Genomic DNA, 17,358 nt, shown 5'->3' on the forward strand with positions numbered 1-17,358 from the left:
GGAGCTCTCACAAAAGCCAGCTCTCTCTTTTAATTTTATTTATTTCTTCCATGAGAGAGAGAGAGTCAGAAGTTGACAGACAGAGAGAAGCACCCTGATTAGGGTCTTCATGCCACAATCCGTCCCTGGTCCCAGCTGGCCTGAGTCACGGGCACTTGTGTGCACCCGGGGTTCTCAGGGAGGTTCTGGAACTTGAACCAGGACCTTTTCCATGTGGATTCAGTTGCCCTACTGCTGTGCCATCACCTGGCTCCTCTCTTGCCTTTGGAGTTCATCTATTTATCCCTTCTTTTTTTAAAAAGAATTATTTTATTTAACTTATTTATTTATTTAAATTTGATCAGAGAGGGACAGAGCGAGCGAGAGAAATAGAAAGTAAGAAAGCAAGCCTCCAGGTGCAGGACTTGAGCTGCAGTCAGCCATGTGGAAGTCAAGCACCCAAAACCACCAGGCCACCTGCCGGCCCCAAGTTCATCTATTTATCCCTTCTATGAGCAAGAGAGACAGAAAGGGAGGGGAGAGAGAGAGAGAGATGGCATCCCCTATGGAATTGCCGTGCCCCCAGCCTCAGCTGGCCCCAGATCATGGGCAAGTGGGTGCCTGGTGCGCTCAGGGAGGTCTTCCAACACAAATCTAGAACCTTCCTATGAGGATCAGCCTTGCAGAGTGGCACACTTTGCTCCTGTCCACTGGCCAGCCCTCTGGTGACTTCTCTTTTTTCTTTTTTTGGGGGGGGAGAAGTTTTTCGCTACAGGGCGCGTGCACTCGCCAGACAGACAGAGAGAGACATAGAGACAGAAAGCGAGAAATCACCCCCCAGAGGGGATGGACACGTCACAATCCCTTCTCCTCCATTCTCCTCTCGGGATCTTGGGCATGCACGCACACGCACCTGGCGTGAGTTTTAAGCCACCGGGTGTTGGATGCGAACCGCGGTCGACTACATGGGAGTCCAGCGACATAGCCATTACGCTAACTGCTGGTTCCTCTCTGGTGACTTCTCTTATGTAATCTCTTCTTTCACCCCAAACATACCAGGTGGGGGAGCCTTTCTCCCATTTTACAGATGAGGAATCTGAAAAAGACTGGGAAAGAAGCCCCAGGTCACACTGGGAGTGAATCACAGAGCTAGATTCAATGCCAGGTCCTTGGTCAGTCTTGTCCTCGTGACCTCTGGCCTGCTGCCTGGCTCTGTCCCTGGCACAACTGTCCCCCACCTCTGAGAGAGTGAGCTCCAGCTCCAGCACCTTTGGGCTCATTCTTTCGAAAAGTCAAAGATTAAGAGCTAATTGGGGGGAGGGGCAGCAGGTGGCATGGTGGTTAAAGCCAATGGATTCCCACGTGGTCGACCACAGTTCGAGTCCTGGACCCGGTGGCTTACTTGTTTTCTCCCTTTTTCTTCCTATCTCTCTCTGGTCAAATTTTAAAATAATAAATGAAAATAAATAAATTTTTTTAAAAAATTAAAGAGCTAATTGGAGGGTTCAGAAGGTGGTATGGTGGTTTAGGCTCTAGACTCCCACATAGTCGACTGCTGTGCAAATCCTGGACCCAAAGACTTGAAACACATCAGGCGTGCATGCATGTGTGGTCAAAATCCCAAAAGGAGAATAGAGGAGAAGGGATTGTGGCATGGCTAATCCCCCTGGGGGGTGATTTCTCTCTTTCTGTCTCTCTGTCTCCCTGGTGAGTGTGTGCACCCTATAGCAAAAATGTCTCCCAAAAAAAATAACTGATTGGGCCTTGCATCCTCAGCCCCCTCCTTGGAAGCATCACTGTCACCAGGAGCCCAGGCCTCCCAGTCATCCCTTATCACCCTAACTCTCAGCTACTTACTCTCCCTGCGACCCCTGCTCTCCCTGTCCCCACACCCAGGAGAGTCTGGACGCCTGCCTTCTCCAGGCCTCTGCCAGAGCCTGAGTGAGGACTGCCGGATGACATCTGGCACTTAACTGACTTCACTTCAGACTCCTGGCCACAAGCCTCCATGGGCATGCGACACAGCCAGAAATGCTGCAATTTCTGGAAAATTTCACTCTCTTCTCCCTGAAAGGAGAATCCCTTACATTTTGATGGTTCTGCCGCATACCCACTGTGTGATCTTGGCAAACGATTCAACCTGTCTACGTCTCAGGCCCTTTCTCTGAAACAGGGCTAATAGCAGTCACTCTGTTGGTCATCCTTGGGTCACCCCACTCCATGAAGGTAGACCTGTGCAGCAGATCGGGGTTTGGTCCCCAAGCTGACTTGCACACACCAGATAAGCATACGTATTCCTATGATCCCGGCTGGCCGAGAAGCCGGGGGTGAGGATCAGGGCAGGGGACACTGTTGGGGGTGCCTCTTTCTGCCACCTCTCTCGCTCATTAAATAGAAAAATAAATACATTAAAAAAAAAAACAAATTAACTAACTTTAAAAGAGAGAGAGAGAGTCAGTAAATGGCATGGAGGTCAAGGCAGCTGGATCCCACATGGCCAATTCTGTGGTTTGAGTCCCAGACCCAGCAGCTTGAAAATTACTCCAGGCATGTGTGTGTGTGTGTGTGTGTGTGTGTGTGTGTGCGCCCAAAATTCCTAGAGGAGAGTGGAGAAGGGACAGTGACATGAACAACACTCCTGGAGGGTGATTTCTCATTTTCCCTCTCTCTCTTTCTCTCTCTCCAACAAACACACACACCCTATACCAAAAACTTTTTTTAAAATGAAAGACCAGCAGATGGCTGGTTAATGGTTACATCGCTGGACTCCCCCATAGTCGACCGTGGTTCGAATCCCAGACCTAGCAGCTTAAAACTCACATCGGGAGACCAGCAGGTAGCATAATGGCTATGTCGCTGGACTCCCACGTAGTCGATCACAGTTTGAGTCCCGGACCCGGTGGCTTAAAACTCACGCCAGGCGCATGTGCGTGCGTGCCCAAGATCCCGAGAGAGTGGAGGAGAAGGGATTGCGGCATGGCCATCCCCCCTGGGGGGTGATTTCTCACTTTCTGTCTCTCTGTCTCTCTCTGTCTGTCTGGCAAGCACAAGCAAAAATCTCTCCAAAAAATAATAATAGTAATAATAATCTAAAGAGAGAGAGAGAGAGAGTACCTTTATTGTAGTTGTGGTAAAGATGATCTTAGCCTGGTTCCCAAAGTGGAGTCCGAGACAAAGGCTGCCTGCAGGCTTATTTTGGAATGTGTTCCCAGGGAGCAGGCATGAGGGAACAGTGAAACAGGGAAGGATGGAGAGCCCATGCCAGGATGCGCTACGGACACAGCCTGGCCACTGCTGTGGATCTGAGCATCCAGTCCTGAGGGGCCATTGGAGCCATCAGAAATTGGGGCACGAAGGGAAGACTGATCCATGGGCTTCGGTGCCCCTTGGTCAGTGGCACCCGGAGGGTCTTAGCTGCTGCCAGTTATGAACGAGTGAGTGTCCAAGTGGGTCACCGAAGTGCCCTAGGCCAGTCATCAGAGAAATGCCAACATGAGGAGAGATTTGCAGGCAGGTCTGAGGCAAGCTGCCGTCGGGACACTCCTGTGCGGAGCTGCTCGCAGTCTGTGTAGGACTGAAACCGGGCGTGGCCTAGAGGATGTGCTGCAGAGGTGTCCAACACGAGGGATGACGCACAGACACCTTTTCACAGGGCGTGGCACATTTAAGCACCGCTATATATTATTATTAACTTTTTAAGAGGTTTTTGCATAGGGCGCGTGCACTCGCCAGAAAGAGAGAGACAGAGAGACAGAGAGCAAGAAATCACCCCCCAGGGGGGATGGTCACACCGCAATCCCTTCTCCTTCGTTCTCCTCTCGGGATCTTGGGCACGCACGCACACGCGCACGGCGTGAGTTTAAGCCACCGGGTCCGGGACTCAAACCGCAGTCGACTACGTGGGAGTCCAGCGACATAGCCATTACGCCCACTGCTGGTCCTTATTATGATAAATATTATACTCATCTCCCTCTGAGGCTCAAACTGAAAGGTCAATAGTAACATTCTGGTTCTTTTTTTTTTTAAGAATTATTTTATTGGGTCAGCAAGTGGCATGGTGGATAAGGTGCTGGACACTCCACATGGCCAACCATGGTTTGAGTCCCAGACCTGGTGGCTTGCTTTCTCATTCGCCGTCTCTCTGTGTGTCTGTCTTTCTCTGGTCAAATGAAAATAAACGAATGAATAAATTAAATAAATCATTCTTTTTAAAAAATGATTTGGGACCGGCAGTTGGTGCAATGGCTATGTCGCTGGACTCCATGCAGTCACGGGGGTAGAAAGTGATGGGCAGTGGGAGGGGTTCCGAGGTCAAAGTCAGTGAGCTCTGAATTTGCTACAGTCACTGACTATGCCGTTCTGTTTCTACCCCCTTCTCGTCCGTCCCTGGCCCTGTCAGCCCTGCAGCCTGCATCTCTCTGGGCTTTCCTATCTCTGGCTCCTGGGTGAGGCTGTCCGTGAGAGGCAGCAGGGAGGACAGAAGACAGTGGCTGGCAGTTTCTCCTCAGGCCTCCTCTTGCTCTCCCTGGCTCCCTCAGCTCAGGGGTGGCAACTGCTTTCCTGCTTTCATTAGATCTTAGTGCCTCCATGTCCGTTCCTGGTACTCAGCCACCTCTGCAGGTCTGTGAATAGCCTCCCTTCTTTTTCATTTAGTTATTTTTAGAGGTTTTGGCCTTAGGGTACATGCACTCGCTGGGACTAGAGAGAGAGAGAGATAGAGACAGTGAGAGAGAAAGTGAGAAATTACCCCCGGGGGGGATGGCCATGTCACAGCCCCTTCTCCTCCATTCTCTTTCCAGGATCTTGGGCACACACACACACACACACACACACACCCAGTGTGAGTTTCGAGCCACCTGGTCCAGGACTCAAACCACCATCAGACATATGGGAATCCAGCAACAGAACAGCTATGCCATCTGCTGGTCCCTCGTTTATTTATTTTTAGAAGTTATTTATTTCTTCCACGAGCAACACACACACACACACACACACACACACACACACATACATAGCACCCCAAATAAAGTCTGGATGCCACCCCCAGTTTTAGCCCGACCTGGGTCCCAGGCAGGCAGGTACCTGGTGAACTTGAGGTCTCAGTACATGAACCCAGAGTCTTCCCAGGTGGCCTGGCCTCATGGAGCATCACATTTTACAACTGCGCCACTGTCCAGCTCCCTAGTCCCTTCTTTAAATTCTTTTTATCTAAATCTTTTTGAGAAGAATTCTACATACTCCTGGGTTCATTGTAGGGAGGGAGAAGGTGGTTGTGGGGAGGGAGGTGGAGAGGGGTTAGTAAGTGATCACATTTTCTACTTCATTTACTATCTTTCGAATCAGAACGATGATGACAAATGGAATAAGACATGACAAAGGCAAAGCCCCGTGCTGCCCGTGGTTCTCCCGGACCCGGCGGTCCCCACCCCATGTGAGCAATGGTAACGGCCTAGGGTGCTCCTGCCACCCTCCCCCTGGCTCCCCTGAGCTCAGGCAAACATGCACACACCACGTGATTGAGTTTGGAGATGGGATTTTGGAACAGGCTGTGTGAGATCCCACCCCTTGCCCTCACGGACCCATCACCCTCGCCAACTCTCCTCTGAGTCACCTCTCGGTTGTTCCTGCCTTGACCCTCCCAAGTCCCCACTTACAACCTCATGTCCACCCCGGACGAAGGGACCAGCTGAGCAGCCGCACAGCTGCAGCCTGTTGGAGGTGTGCTGTTTATCATGTGCTGAGATACGAATTCCATAACTCGTACCCCACAGCCTGGCCACACCGCCCGCAGACTCAGACTAAGCAGCCTAGCAGTCCCCGTCCAGGAGCGGGTCTTCTTTGCCCATCCTTAAAGTCCTTCACTGTGTGGCAGGCCCCATGCGGTGCTGCAGCTGCCCGCTGAGGTACGATTGCCAGCCGCACCCTGAGCGTCACTGCCCGCAGGGTAATGCTCACAGGCAGCAGTACTTCCTTGTCCCTCTACCCTGCTGGGATTTTAGGAATGCGTGCGATTGTTTTGCTTGGTTTCCTTTCTGATATAGAATCCAATGCACTCAGATCTCGTATCTGAACCACATATCAGAGGTGGCACTTGCAGGGAGGGCAGAAGTTTCCAGATGCTCACACAGTGACCTCCAAGCCTCAGGTGTGGAGGGAGGAGCTTGGCAGCTGAGGTGGCCAGTCAGTCCTGTCCCTATCCCCCTCTGTGTTCCTCCAATCACTCTTTGTCTCTCCTCTCTCTCATTACCAGAGGGTGCAACGCATTCATCTTACAGAGACAGAGAGACAGAGGGAGGTGTGCAGAGGGAGGAAGCACCCTCCCCAATGGGGCGTGGTCGTGCCATGCTTTCTGGCCACTCTGCTGGGATTTAGGGCGTGCACTCACACACACATTCAGTGTGTTTTTCAAGTCAGTGGGGCAGGCATTGGAGTCGCACAGTTGGCCTGTGGGATCCTGCTCCCTTTACCACTAGGCCAGAGGGCTGGCTCCTTGACTTTCAATCTCTCTTGACTTTCTTTTCTCAAAGATTGACCGCTAGGGGCCCCATTAGGGCTCAGAGAAGCTAAGAGGGTAGGGAAAAGAGGAGAGGAAATGATGTGTGCCTCTCGGCTTGGCATTCCCTCTTCTGCCCATCCACCTCTCTTCCTACCCCTCAAGGCCTTGCTCTTGGGCTTCAGCGGCGCCCCCTGTGGCCAGCTGCCAGAACTCTGCAATGGTGGAGATGTTCTACTGTGCGATCTGATACGGGGACCTTGTGAAGACGTCAAGCCCTGGGAGATGACTAGTCCAACTGAGGGTCTGCATTTTTCATTTTAATTCATTTAATTACATCTTTACAAATCTGCACCTTTCTCTGTGAATTCTGAGCATATTTATTTATTTATTTTTGGAGAGGTTTTTGCTATAGGGAGCATGCACTCGCCAGACAGACAGAGAGAGACAGAGAGACAGAAAGCAAGAAATCACCTTCCGGGGGGATGGCCACATCGCAATCCCTTCCCCTCCATTCTTCTCTCAGGATCTTGGGCATGCACGCACACACGCTCGGCGTGAGGTTCAGCCACTGAGTCCGGGACTCAAACCGCGGCCAGTTACATGGGAGTTCAGCGACATAGCCATTACACTAACTGCTGGTCCCCTGAGCATTTTTATTTTTAAATATTTATTCCGAGAGAGTGAGTAAAAGAGAGAATGACAAGCACCCTCAGCAGGGCCTCACTCTGTGGTCTCCTTCTCCCACCCCAAGCCTTTCAGTCCGCCAGGATCACGGGCACACGCACGCGTGCCTGGAGTGTTGAACATTTCAAATGAGTGAAACCAGGCGGTATGTGGTCATGCGTGTCTGAGTTCTTTCACGAGCATGATTTGAAGACCAGCCGTGTTGCAGCATGTAGCAGGACTTCTTTTTGCTGGCTAATAGCCACTGCATGGATGCACCATGCTTTATCTGTCCACTCATTGGTTGATGGACAGAGTGCCTGGGCAAGTCGGCCTCTCCAGTTCATTCTCTTACTCATCCATTTAAAAATTCATTATTAATTCACATTTTAACTCATTCATTCGTCCAGGGACTCCAGCCTGGAAGAGGAGCTAGGACATGTGCCTGTCCCTAGGGTTTTGTCCCATGTGAAAGTCCCCCTTCCCAGTGGCCCTGGCTTTTCTCCACTCACCTCCTCTCCCCGATCCACTTTCTGCTTTTTCCCACCTTCTCTCTACCCCAAGGTGGCTGGCCTCCTTGATCTGGGTGAACAAGCTTCCTGCAGCCTCTGGATTCTGGTTGGATTTGGCTAATGGGGGCCAGAGACAGGAGGGCCAGAGGATGCCCCGACCTTGGCAAGGCCACAGCTACTAAGGGATAGCCACTCTGAGGGTGGAGCTGGTTCCCACGGATGCCAGGTGCTAGGTGCCTGGAATTTCCGCAGGGGCCTTTGGAACCCTGTGCACGCGGCAGCGATGTTCCCTTCACTAGACTCTGTGCATTTCCTGTCTCTGCCCTGGCCCTGACACACACCTCCCACCCAGAGCCACCCACACAGCGGGGGCCAGGGCCGGGGCCCCTGGGGCAGATGGAGAAACTGGCGGATTTCAGTTTCTCTGGAAAACCTTGGAGACAACACAGCCTCCCAAGAGCTGGGAGGAAGTCAAGAGAAGGCCCAGCAGGGCCACTGGGAGAGGGCCCACAAGGCCCAGCCTGAGGGAGGAAGGGAAAGATTGGAACCTAACTCTCTTCTGCTCCAAACGGATCAAACGATCCACATAGTTTAGTCTGGTCCAAACCCCAGGGCTTCGTTTTACTAGTTGCTGTGAACCTTTGGGTAAATGGTCTCACCTTTCTGAACTTACAGATGAAGACAGTACAGACCCTGTCTGTAACAGCTGTCATGAGCGTCAGAGAAGGTCCCGGGATTCGGTGCAGAAAGATTAAGTGTTACACGCTGTAAGATTGAGTGTGCCCCGCCCCCCACGCACGCACGCACGCCACATTCATACTTTGAAGTCCTAACTCCCAGTACCTCGGAATGTTGCCTTATTTGGAAACAGGGTAGTTGCGGTGTAATTAGTTACACTGAGGTCATTAGAGTGGGCCCTAATCCAATATGACTTATGTTCTTATAAAAAGAAGTTATCTTAGGACAGCCTGTGGCATGATGGTTAAGGTGACTGGATCTCACATGGCTGACTGCATGGTTTAAGTCCTGGACCCGGTGCCTTGAAAAACACAGTGGACACACACACGTACATGAGTTCTCAAAACCCCAAAAAGATAGAGTGATGAAGAAGGGAATGTGATATAGCCATCCGCCGTAGAAGTGTTTTCTCACTTTCTATCTCTCTTCGTGTCTCTCTCTCTGTGTCTCTCTCTGCCAAGCACACTACTCTAGCAAAATTTTTAAAAGGGGGGAGGGCACATCTAAAAACGCACACATGGGAAGAATGCCTTGTGAAGATGAGGGCAGAGGTCTGGATGATGCTTCTACAAGTCAAAGAACACTAAAATAATACTAAGGAACCAACTGATGGCATGGTGGTTAAGGTGACTGGATCCCACATGGTCAATCCCAGAGTTTGAGTCCTAGACCTGGAAGTTTGAAAAACACACTGCACGTGTACATGCATGCCCAAAGTTCCAAAATGAAGGAGAAATGGAGGAGAAAGGATTATGGTGTGGCCATCCACCATGGTGGGGGCTGTTTCTTACATTCCCTGTCTGTCCTTCCCTTTCTGGCGAGTGCATGAACTTTCTGGCAAAATTGAAAATAAGAATATAGGCCCAACCATGGGGGCCCCTGCTGATAAGTCATTGTGCTCAGCAGGCTGGGCCCTCAGAGGCCCAGGTTCAATTTCTGATCCAACCTAAAATCGGGGCTTCTGTAATCCCAGTGACATGGGAGACTGAGGCAGGAGGATCATGACATGGAAGGCCCTCTCTTTTTCACTTTTTTCATTTATTTTAAATTTGCCATAGGGCTTGTGTACTCATCAGAGAGAGACAGAGAGACAGAGAGAAAATGAGAAAGCACCCACCTGAGGGGATGTCCCTTCTCCTCCATTCTCCTCTGGGATATTGGGTGCACATGCACGAGCCTGGCATGTATTTCATGCGGCTAGGTCTGGGACTTAAGCTGTGCAGCTGGCTATGCGGGATCCAGTCACTTCAACCACCACACCGCCAGCTGTCACAGAGCCCTGTTTTGTTTTGTTTTTAAAGATTTTTGCCATAGGGCGTGTACGCTCACTGGAGAGAGACAGAGAGACAGTGAGAGGGAAAGTGAGAAATCACCCCATGGAGGGATGGCTACACCGCAATCCCTTCCCCTCCATTCTCCTCCTGGGGTTTTGGACACAGACACACACATGCCTGGCGTGGCGTGATTTTCTTTCTTTCTTTTTTGAGAAGTTTTTGCTATAGGGCATGTGCACTTGCTGGAAAGACAGAGACAGAGAGGCAGAAAGTGAGAAATCACCCCCCGAGGGGGATGGCCACACCACAATTCCTTCTCCTTCATTCTTGTCTTGGAATCTTGGGCATGCACGCACACATGCCCAGCATGAGTTTAAACCACAAGGTCGGGGCTTAAACTCACAGTCGACTACATTGGGAGTCCAGTGACATAGCCATTACGCCAACTGCTGGTCCCCAACCTGGTGTGATTTTCTTTTTCTTTTTTTTTTTTTTTGAGAGTTTTTTTTTTGCTATAGGGCGCATGCGCTCGCCAGACAGACAGAGAGAGACATAGAGACAGAAAGCAAGAAATCAGCCCCCAGGGGGGATGGTCACACCGCAATCCCTACACCTCCATTCTCCTCTTGGGATCTTGGGCACGCACGCACACACACCCAGTGTGAGTTTTAAGCCACCGGGTCCAGGACACGAACCGCTGTCGACTACGTGGGAGTCCAGTGACATAGCCATTACACTAACTGCTGGTTCCCCCTGGTGTGCTTTTCAAGCTGTAGGGTCTGGGACTCAAACCTCAGTCTGCCATGTGGGAGTCCAGAACCTTAACCACCATGTCACCAGCTGGCCTCAAGAACACTGTCTTTAAAAATAAAACAAGAGGTGCTTTTACGTCAGGACTAGTGAGTTGCTTGGCGTGTTGCAGGAATGATGGTGCCGTCTTCCAGTGGTATGTGGAAGCAGTTACTGGAAGGCATTAAGGTACACGAGAAGATTCCAAAGCATGTGGAAGAATATTAGAAAGTCACTTCTTAAAACCTGACAGTTTTACCAGTGTCCTGAGTGTTGAATGAAACTAGATGTCACTGACTAGCATCTTAATAATGAGTGGGGGTCACTACCTGTCAGAGGAGGCCCACTCTGAGGTTTTGTGGAGCAGCAATGTGTGGCTACCACGAGATTTTCTTACGAAAATGAAAAGCTGGTGATAAAAACATCCTGTTGTATGGGCAAGAAAAACAGTTTAGTTGGATTGTATATTAATTTTCCTTTGTAATTGCTGAAACAGTATTTTGTTTCATGAAAATTATTTTCCTTTCAACTAACCAGACTTGTAAACACTTATTCTGAATAAAAAAAAAAAAAAAAAAAAAAAACAAGAGGGGGCCAGCAGGTGGCATGGTGGTTAAAGGTGCTGAACTCCCACATGGCTGACCGGACTTCCTCACTTTCCTTTTCTTTCTCTGTCTGTCTGCCTCTTTCTGGGGAATGCATGTGTACTATAGCAAACAAAATAATAATAATAATAATAAATAAATAAATGATTAAATAAATAATCATTTAAAATAAAATAAAAACAAGAGGACCTGGCAGGTGGCATGGTGATTTTTTTTTTTTTGAGAGGTTTTTGCTATAGGGCGCGTGCGCTCACCAGACAGAGAGAGACAGAGAGAGAGAAAGCGAGAAATCACCCCCCAGGGGGGATGGCCACACCGCAATCCCTTCTCCTCCATTCTGCTCTCGGGATCTTGGGCATGCACGCACACGTGCCCCACGTGTGAGTTTTAAGCCACCAGATCTGGGATGTGAACTGCAGTTGACTACATGGGAGTCCAGTGACATAGCCATTATGTTAACTGCTGGTCCTGGTGGCATGGTGATTAAGGCACTGGACTCCCACATGGCTGACCACAGTTCAAGTCCCGGACCTGGTGGCTTGCTTTCTCACTTGTCCTCTCTCTCTGTCCAAATTAAAATAATAACAATGATGATGAATAAAATAAATTAATTATTTAAAAAATACATAGGAACAAAGAACCTCAGAGTACAGAGAAGGAAGCTAAGTTGTTGAAGTCCACCATGTGCAGGTTACTCAGCTTATTCCTTTCTGAACAGGGATACCAATAGTGCTTCTCCCCCTAGTGGCCGACTGTGGCAACTAAAGAATAATGTGTGAAGAGTGCCTCGAGGTGACTGGCGTGCAGGAAGGTCTCAATGTTGTAGGGCCAGCAGGTGGTGTGGTGGTCGGCGCACTGGACCTTCCCATGTCCGAACATGCTCACGTCCGGACCTGGCAGCTCGCTTTCTTATTTCTCTCTCTCTCTCTGGTGCAGGTGCCCTGTGGATAAGAAGAAAATAATAATAATAATGAATAAAATTGAATGGGTAATTCTTTAAAAAAAAAAAATTGGGGTGGCAAGTGGCGTGGTGGTTAAGGGTGCTGGACTCCCACATGGCCCACCGCAGTTTGAGTCCTGGACCTGGCGGCTTGCTTTCTCACTTTCCCTCTCTCTCTCTCACTCTGTCCCTCTCTGGTCAAATTAAAAGAAATAAAGTTAAAATAAAATAATTATTTTTTAAAAATCGTCTTGGGGCCAACAGGTAGTGTAGTGGCTAAGGAGCTGAACCTCACGTGGTGGACAGCCATTTCAGTCCCAGACCCTACAGCTTGAAACTCCACTGTCCACATGTGCATGCGTGCCAAAATCCTGAGAGGAGAATGAAGAAGGGATTGTGGTATGGCCATTCACCTGGGGAGATGTCTCACTTTCTTTCTCTATCTTTCTGGTGAGCACACATGCCCTATAGCAAAAATCTCTCTCTCAAAAAAAAAAAAAAAAAAAATTGGGACCAGCACTTCACGTAATGGCTATGTCACTGGACTCCCACGTAGTTGACCATGGTTTGCGTCCCGGACCCGGTGGCTTAAAACTCACGCCAGGCACATGTATGTGCGTGCCCAAGGTCCCGAGAGGAGAATGGAGGAGAAGGGATTGCAGTGTGGCCATCCCCCCTGGGGGGTGATTTCTCGCTTTCTGTCTCTGTCTTTCTCTGTCTTTCTGGTGAGTGTACGCTCCCTCAAAAACCTCTAAAAAAATCGTCTTGTATTTATTTCTTCCATCAACTGCCCCAGGTCGGGGTGGAGTGAAAGGGACATTCCTGGCTTCTTCCTAGTTCGTCATGGTGGACCCTGCCCTCTGCCCTTTTTCTGACCCCTGCACCCAGAACTGTGATGAGGCACGAGATCGAGCACACTGTCGCCCCAAACAGCTGAGTTCCAGGTGCCACCTGAGATCCCTAGGCTCGCTGTCCCCTTGCCCAGTTCTTTAAGGCACTCTTGTGACCTCCTCCTGCAAAACAAAGCCTCCTTGAAGTTGGGGAGCAGTAATGATCCCCCATTTGCTCCCTCCTCCCTAAGCAGGTGCCCCTGTCTTCTCATCTTGTCCTCACCTGCACCCTTCCATGTGCACAGTCGCGGGGCGTCCGGCAAGCTGTCGGCAGGCTGGTGTCCCTGCAGCTGTGAGGTGCTGTCCCAGGGGAAAAAGACTGTGAGAGAAATAGGGGCGGTCAGGCCCCGCAATGGACACAAATCAATGGAGGCTCGCCTGAGTCCCATGAGCCCACCAGCACCTTACAGCCCCAGTCTCCCCACCGTGGGAATCGGGGTGGTTTCAGGGTTCCAGCTGGCTCCTGGCTTGGAGAACTGCAACCCGGGACCCTGGGCCCCGGCTCCTCTCCAGTGAGGCCTGACCTTCTCCTCTTTCCTGGGGTGGGGTGGGGGCAACCCCCAGACTCTCCACTGTTTTGCCTTTGTGCCCTGATATCAGAGGCCAGCAGAGTGGGAGAGAGGCCTGACTATGCCCTTCCAGGAAGCCAGGGCCTGACCTCGCAGGGTCACGATATGATCTGGCCAGCAGGAGGTGAACACGTGTCCCCACAGCTCTCTTTGGCTACTGCCCCACATTCCACCCAGTCCACCTCCCAGAAAGCCAAAGAGGGACAGCTGGGATTCCCCTTCCTGCAGTGAAGTACTGAGGGGTCACTCCCCTCTCCCATGACTCCATGCCTTAGGGACACAGGGCACCTCCTTGAGAGTCTCAGGGCCATCCCTAGAGGAGCCCCTGTGGCTGAGGCCCAGACATGGGCTGAGGGAAGCCATCCCACCCTTGGGCTGCCCCTGCCATGCTGGGTGGAAATGAGTCTCTCCCCCTCCCTCATATCAGAATGCCTTGGGAGGGACAACTGTCCTGCCCTGAAGAGGGTCCTTAGCTTGGGTGCTGAGTGCCGGGGCTTGAGGTGGTTCTGGCTCATAAACACTCTGGATTCTGGGGGTCCCCTGTGCCCCACGTGGAGGGTGGGCTGGCCTTGTGTGCCAGGATGGGACACCTCCCCCCAGTGGAGACACCTGCAGACTCTGATCTTGACAGGTTCATCTAGGGACAAGAGGGCACCAGAGCCCTTGGCTGCTCCTGGTGGAACCAGGCTGGCCTCTGTGCCCACAAACCCAGGGCCCAGCCATTTCCACACAGGAGCCCGACAAGGCCGGGGGTGCAGCCCCTTGTTCCTCTTTCAGGTGCCTCACGCCCCACAAGTCCTCTAGACAGTGGGAGGACGGTGGCCCTGACCCTTTCTGTGACGGAGCCCGCGAGCGGGAGGAAGTGTCCGAGCACGACGCTGAACTCAGCAATTTCCGAAAGCTGGAATCAGAGGAGCATGGGCGGTGGGGGAGGTGAGGGCATCCGTCAGCTCTGGGAAGCTGGGGGAGGGCCAACTAACCAGAATCCTGGCGCAGAGCTAGGAGAGGCACCCCGGAGAACGAGTGTCTCCCGGCAGTTATTTCAAGGGGTTGGTGGGAAGTCTGGGTCTCCGAGACTTCCCGAGGTTTCAGGGCAGCTCGAGCTGTGAGTCCAAAGCCTGGGGGCAGGTGGAAAGCCTGACAGAAAAGGGACTGGAGCCAGGCCGCAGGGCCCAGGAAGAGGATGGGCGGCCAATCGGGAAAGGGGACGTGGCTGTCATTCTTTATTTTTTAAAAAATAATGATTCATTTTATTTTATTTCTTCTTCTTCTTCAATTTGACCAGAGAGGAAGAGAAAACAACTTGCCAGGCCCAGGACTTGAATCATGATCAGCCATGTGGGAGTCCAGAGCTCCAGTCAGCACGCCAGCCCCATGGCCATAATCCTTAACTGGACAGTGGAGCAAAGAGCCAGGCCTGGGAGGGAGCCTAGTGTCTGGCAGCTTCCAAGACTTCTGGCCAGGTGAAGAGAGAGAACCGTTGGATGAGAAAGGAGGAGACTCAGGTCTCAGGGCATCCACATGACAGTGCTGGCCATGAGGGGACTTCCAGGTCACACCACAGAGTGTGCAGAGGAGGTGCAGTCAGCAAGCAGTTGGGGGAGGCCCCAGCTTCTGCCGTTGGTATTGCTCACAATGCAGCTACTATTTCCGCGTGTGGGAAACCAAGGGGGCACTTTATAAAGGGCAAGAGGGGCCGTGTTAAAGCCCAAGTCAGGTTCCATCAGGCCTCTGCCCTGGAGCCTCCAACAACTAGTTTCTGGCAGACCCTCAGCCTGTATGATTGCACGATGCCCCACGAGGCCCCCCCGGTTTTGTTACTTAAGGATCTATATTGTTCATCTCTCATAGCTCCCTAAAATGGAAGCTCCCGAGGGGCAGGGCATTTTTTTTACTTTAGTTTGTTACTGGGCACGTGTGCTAGCCAAAGAGATAGAAACAGAGAGAGAGGGAAAATGAGAAATCACTCCCTGGGGGGATGGCTACATCACAATCCCTTCTCTCCCATTCTCCAGAGATTTGGGGCATGGATGCACATGCGTGTGCTGTGATTTCTCAAGCACCAGGTCTGGGACTCAAACCTCTCAGTGGGTCATGTGAGATCCAGCTGTTTTAACTTCCACGCCACCTACTGGCCCAAGGGCAAGACGTTTTTGACAAAGCAGACTGTTCACCACCTCATCTTGGAGGGTCCAAGCACTGGAGAAACATTTGTGGAGTTTAGACCTCACAGCCCATCTGGAACACAGAGTTTACTGTTCTCACTTTTTTTTTTCCACTTTTTTTTTTTTTTTTAAAAGAGAGGTTTTGCTTATAGGGCCTGTGTACTCACTGGAGAGACAGAGAGATAGAAAGTGAGAAGTCACCCCCCCTAGGGGAGATGGTCATGCTGCAATCCCTTCTCCTCCATTCTCTTCTTGGGATTGGGGGCATGCATGCACACGCACCTGGCATGAATTTCAAGCTGCTGGGCCCAGGACTTGAACCGTACTTGAACCGTGGTCAACTATATGGGAGTCCAGTGACGTAACCATTACGCCACGGTCCCATCGTTTCCACTTTACAGGCAGGTTCCAAGAGACCAAGTGGTTCGCTCAGGTCACAGAACCCGGCTCCACCCAGCTAGATATAGAGCCTGATATCAGGGGGGTGGGGGGGGTATCTGAGAAACAAGCCAGCCTGTGGAGCTCCAGAGCCTCGGCCTAAAAAGCTGGGTCTCGGAAGGGTGGTTTGGAGAGAGAGAAGCCACTTTCATCTGCCCAGACTCACTGCAGAAGGGTTGGTCCAGAGCTGGGGAAGCTGCCCCTTGGGCCTCCGCCTCCTCCCACCATTCAGCCTGAGTTTCTTTCAGTTCCCTTTGGTGACATGGCCGCCCCACCCCATGTGCCCCATGTGTGCACCGTGGCTTCTACTAAAATCAGCAGAAGGTACCTCTTACCTCGCCCTCAGTATGCGATGCTCAGGCCAGGGGAAGTGGGCCATGTCAGCGCAGGGGGTGGGGGGCCTGCTGTATCCCTGCCAGGGTTCCTGGGGCTGTGGAAGACAGTCTCCCTGTTCCCCTGCCCTCTGGGGGGAACTGGGAGCGATCACATGGGGGTCAGGCGTAGCCTCACTTCCCCTTTGCTTGTTTCCACTCATAAGACAGCACTGTGGGCTGAAGGGACCCTTCGATTTTGGAAGAGCTGAGAGCTGCTCTCTGCCCAGGGTGCTGCCCTCCCATCCCCCACGCCACTTCTCTGGCCCAGAGTGATTCTTGGCTCAGATTCTTCCGGTCCAGGAAGGCAGGACCTGAGCCAAACTGAGTCCCTGGAGCCCCATGCCAATGCTGTGAGCCTGGTAACATCACCTCCCTTTAAGGGACAGGGAATAAGTGTCACAGGACTTAGCTGAACCAGCCAGGATGCAAGTGCACATGCGCATGGCCCTTCTGTTCACAGGCCAGTTGGTTCTGGATGACGTTGAGACTGGGGCGGGGCGGGCGTGGAGTGAGCGGGGGGGGGGGGGGGGGGGAGGTGGACACAGCCCTGAGTAGCTTTGTTTCGTTTTAAAAGAAAGAGATGTAAAAGAATCTACTTGTATTTCCCCCATCCCACTTTAAATTTTAATAGTGAAATACTAGATACAAATAGCAAAATGTTTATATGTAATTATATTTCCATTTTATGTTATGACTCCATAGAAGAGAGGGAGGTAGATACAGAGGAGAAAAGGCAGCACATATTTTCATTCATTAAAAGTAAGGTCCAGGGAACCAGCAGTTAGCGTAATGGCTATGTTGCTGGACTCCCACGTAGTTGACTGCGGTTCGCGTCCTGGACCCGGTGGCTTAAAACTCACGCCGGGCGCGTGTGCGTGCGTGCCTAAGATCCCAAGAGGAGAATGGAGGAGAAGGGATTGCGGCGT

The 17,358-nt window shown here is 51.4% G+C and overlaps 1 long non-coding RNA gene across 1 annotated transcript; it reads right to left on the reverse strand.

Moving 5' to 3' along the window:
• Nucleotides 1-11,703: 11,703 nt before the first annotated feature.
• Nucleotides 11,704-16,514, reverse strand: LOC114009733 (uncharacterized). Its single transcript, XR_003551120.1, has 3 exons — nt 16,394-16,514; nt 13,110-13,205; nt 11,704-11,997 (listed from the first exon to the last, which is right to left on the reverse strand). It is a non-coding gene; the product is annotated as an uncharacterized LOC114009733 (long non-coding RNA).
• Nucleotides 16,515-17,358: the final 844 nt, after the last annotated feature.

The sequence above is a fragment of the Tupaia chinensis genome, unplaced genomic scaffold (assembly GCF_000334495.1).
Source record: "Tupaia chinensis unplaced genomic scaffold, TupChi_1.0 Scaffold000610_1, whole genome shotgun sequence".
In the NCBI taxonomy this organism is placed as follows: Eukaryota; Metazoa; Chordata; class Mammalia; order Scandentia; family Tupaiidae; genus Tupaia; species Tupaia belangeri.